General features: G+C 26.7%; 1 protein-coding gene across 4 annotated transcripts in view; it reads right to left on the bottom strand.

The window, feature by feature from the left end:
- Positions 1–3,497, bottom strand: part of LOC117175198 (UNC93-like protein) — a 42,325-nt gene extending 38,828 nt beyond the window's left edge. For 2 of the 4 annotated variants that reach the window (XM_033364830.1, XM_033364832.1), the window contains exon 1: positions 3,303–3,436. The gene's annotated coding sequence lies outside the window, so the exon portion shown is untranslated. The other 2 variants (XM_033364834.1, XM_033364833.1) reach the window with 2 other exon arrangements.
- Between the last annotated feature and the right edge of the window lie 941 nt (positions 3,498–4,438).

A 4,438-nucleotide genomic window follows, 5' to 3' on the forward strand; every position in this document is an offset into this window, starting at 1 on the left:
CAGCCTTGGAGGAGATTATGTTGAGAAATAAAAAAAAAAAAATCTTAAAAACGTTGTTTTTCTTGGTCAGGCCGGAAACTTATCAATCCACCCTCGTATGTATCCTATCAACAAGCGGTTAATAACAAATTTGGAAATCTTTTTCAAATGCACAATTTGGGACATTTCATCTTTTACTGTATTTTGCATAGTTTGGGCGAAAAATGTAATTTTTGGGGTTTTCATTATTTTTTATGCTGTCCAAATATGAAATTTTGATCTTTCAAAAAAATTTATATACTTGTTATAATAATCTTGCATGGCATTCAAAAAGCAACAGGTTTCTTTTCTTTGCTTTTTTAATATCGTGCGTTATTTGGCTTAAAATGTTCATTTTCACGTGTTTTTTGGAATTTTGTAAATGCTATAACTCTAGTAATTTTTAATTTTTTGTAAAAAAGTCATTGGGATAAATTGTTCGACTTTTTGAATACTATGAATAACCGTACAGAGAGCTTTTCAATTTTTAAAAAAGTGATCTCAAAAATATTCAAAATGTCCCCACTTTTTGAATATTTATCCAAACTGGCTGGCTAACGAACTTTACCTTTAGTTTAGGACACTCAACGAGTATACTAAAGGGCAATCTGTTAGATTAACTTTGTCAAAAGTTATCGTGCTCACAGACAGACATACATACAGACAGACAGATACATTCGTAAACACTTGTTTTTTGGATTCAAGGGGTTACATTAATCTAATACCTTCTCTGATGGGAATGTAAAAACTATTAAATTAGTTTTATTACAAAAGTTAGGTTTCAAAATTCGACGACATTTCCAGTTCAAATTTAGAGAAATTTCCAGGAAAAATGTTTGCAAAATTCTTTCCGAAAGTGAACTCAAATCAATTTCGAAACATTGTATTGTATTCGTTATAATTTCCAAAAATATATTTTTAAATATCCACATAAAATTAGTAATCAATGTATATTTGTAAAACTGTTAGCGAATTTTTGCAGAAATTTAGTTCAGACCTTTAACAGTGCACGATGAAATGGTTATAGGAATTCGCTTTTTTTAGTTTAAGTTTTGTGATATAGTAAGAAAATTATTATATACTAATTCAAGTCGTTTGAACGTTACTTATTCAATTTCTATCAACCTGAATTTTTAAAATAGACAGAAAAGCACTAAAATAGTAATTATTAAATTTTCAAAAAGAAATGGCAATTCAAATTTGTAGGCTCTTTTGCAAAATTCTAAGACTTTTTTAGTTATTCCAGGTTGGTTTTGGAAATTTCAGAACTTTTCCAGGTTTTCCGGATTCTGTAGTACCCTTTTGAATTTAACCAAAAAAGACGAGTTTCAACAAAATAAATTATTTTTCAACCATACAGTTGATTTTAAACCAAACTGATGATTTTTTAACAACAAAAAATGTATCAAAGTTGTTCAAGTTTCAACCAAAAAATATGACAAAAATAATTTAATAGCGAGCAGGTTTCACTCTTAGAATCGCAGAATCTAACCGCATATGTGAATTTTGCGCTTTGTTAACAAACAAAAAAATGTTTTTCTTAAAACTTTGGTAGCTTTTGACTTAATTGAGAAATGTATTGATTTCTTTTTTATAGAGGTTTCAAATTAATAAAATGGTGGTGGTTTTCCTAAAAATACACAGGTTCTAAAAAGTTTAAACTATCTAAAAATAAGAAAATCTTTTGTCCAAAAATATAACTTCGGAACTTTTCTCGTAAATATGAAAGAATAGAAGTTTTTTAAACTTGCAAACTTGTACACTAACGTTTTTCGTTGTTCGCAAAAAAATGAGAAAATTCGATTTTGTGAAAAAAAATTCTCTTAGTCACAAACTTACAAGATGTCTTCTTTTAAAAAGGACAAATTTAATACAATAATTTTAAAACATGTAATTATAAGTTTTTTCGAAGTTTTATGTACTTTTAACATTTACAAAAAATCGATGCCATTTTATTAATTTTTAACTTTTTTGGAATATCCCGAAGGATTTCGAAAGAAGATAATGAATACAGATTCAGTCAGAAAACGAGCAATATCTCGATGAGGTCAAAATTTATAGAGGTTTAAAGAATATACAAAATTCAAATACGCACAACTTTGTAGAATTTTTTTTCAGCTAACGTAAAGTATGCGTCGTTGGTCATCTATCATTTATAACACAAATGCCGTGAAGAATTTTAATTTTACATAACCAGATTTTTATAATGACTCAGAAATCGCTTCTGTGAAATGTGTAGACGTCAAACATACGCATCACAGCACATTGAATTCACTTAAGCGTATCAGCAATTGATCTTGAATTTTACAGCACATTGAATTCACTTAGGCGTATCAACAATTGATCTTGAATGTTTTTTAAGTGTGCAAGAAATTGCCAATTCAACAGGTTTGAATTAAAAAGTTCAAGTAATTCAAGTTCCTTTTATTTAATTATAATAAAATAAGACCTCGGAAAGTAATACAATTTTAATGTCAAAAATAATTTAGCATTTATTAATCACGTGTACTTGATATCAATTAATACTTTGATACCAATTTTCTCTCGCATTTCCCACGTTTACGTAAATTTTTTGCATTACGTTTAAAAATATAATAAACTTTCTTTTAATAAAAAAAGGTTTTTTTATGATAAGCATTGTCTAGAAATAGATTAAACAATATTTTGATGTGACAGGATGTTTTACATAAATTTTTTAGTAATACAAATATTGAAGTTACCCGATGTGAATACTAACTAAAGTGATCCAATTTAAAACATTTATTTATTACTTTAATTCGAGTATTCCGTATTCGAATAATTAAGTTTGTTTTGGAATTTATGTTAATATAGATTTTTTAATATTTTCGAAATTTGGAAGAAATTGAGAAATATTTTATTAATTTTCGGAAATGTTTCCAAGGTTTTAAATAATAAAAAATTAGACAATTTTTCTCAAAGTCTTCCATATTCGTTTTCCTCAAATTTTAAAATCTTCAAAACCTAAAACTAATCTTTTTTAAAAAACCTGAGCTATTTTAAATTTCATAGAAATCTTGAAATGTTTCAAACTTCTTAAATCTTTCATATTTATTAAAAAACTTCTATTTTTTCGAATTCTTCAAAATAAGTTCTTGTCCATTATAATAAAGTAAAGTTATTTATTCCAAAATTTTCATATAGAAAGTTGATGGGGCATAACATTCATAGATTAAAAATGTTACGTGATTTATATTAGACTTGCTCATTTTTTGTCAAATCAATGATGAAAATATATTTATATTAATTTACTTTCTATCACTCACAATCGTCATTCTTGAATTTAATATCCAAATTTTGGCGATTATCACTAAGTATAATACAAAACGAAAAACTACTTTTTAACGAACAAAAAAGAATTTTTTTACATAATAAAAATACTAGGTGCGTTTGACACGTGTGATCGCTCACCGACAATCGACAAACTGATTACGGATTGAGTCTGCGGTGATCCATAGGTTTTGCCCCTCCAACTGCTTTCACAGCCCAGTAAATCCCCGAGATCTAACTTCAGATAAATAATATCTCAGGGATTTACTGTGAAACTCGAGGCTCTTATAAATTCTCCAACAAGAATTCGCATCCTCGTTTTCTCATCTTTTCGCTTAAATCCAAACTGAAATAATGGAACCTAATGAGCAAATATAACTATTTATAGTTCGGAATTTATCTCGGTTGATTAAAAAGTGTACTATTTGATTAAAATTTCAATAATTTGGTTGAAAATGCAACTATTTTATTAAAAAGTAATCTTTTTTTATATAAAATTCACCGAATTCGTTAACAGATAAACTATTTTGTTAAAAATAGATATTGTTGCTGTTGAAGATTTAACTACTCTATCTTGAATAGTGAACTCTTTTGTTGAAAATCCTATTTTTGGTTGAAAATGAATTTTCTTAAACTAAAAATGTGGCCATTGAATTTTAGATTCAAAATTAATATTTTGAAATAAAAGTGATCTGTTCTAGTTTAAGATTAAACTATTTGATTAAAAATTCGTTTATTTTGTTAAAAATTTATTTTATTTGTTGGTAGAAAATTAATGTTGTCGATTTTAGTTTATCCTTTTTTGTTAAAAATGCAATTATTTGGTTAAAAATTATTTGTTTTGGTTGAGGATTTAAATAGTTTGTTAAATTTTTTTCCAATTTAATTGTTTCTTAATTCTAAATAAAATCGTTTTTGGTTGAAATATCACATCTTACATTTTTGTTGAGAACTTATCTGTCTTGCTTGAAAAATCAACGATTTGGTTTGAAGTTAAACTACTTTTTCAAAAAAATACATTTTCTTGTTTGCAGATTCACCATCGTAATTGATGTCATATTTTCGCTCTGAAAATTCAAAATTTTTGTGGAAAATTCAAGTTTTAGTTCGAAAATTCCACAATTAGGTAAAA

This window comes from Belonocnema kinseyi, chromosome 6 (assembly GCF_010883055.1).
Source record: "Belonocnema kinseyi isolate 2016_QV_RU_SX_M_011 chromosome 6, B_treatae_v1, whole genome shotgun sequence".
NCBI classification, from domain to species: Eukaryota; Metazoa; Arthropoda; class Insecta; order Hymenoptera; family Cynipidae; genus Belonocnema; species Belonocnema kinseyi.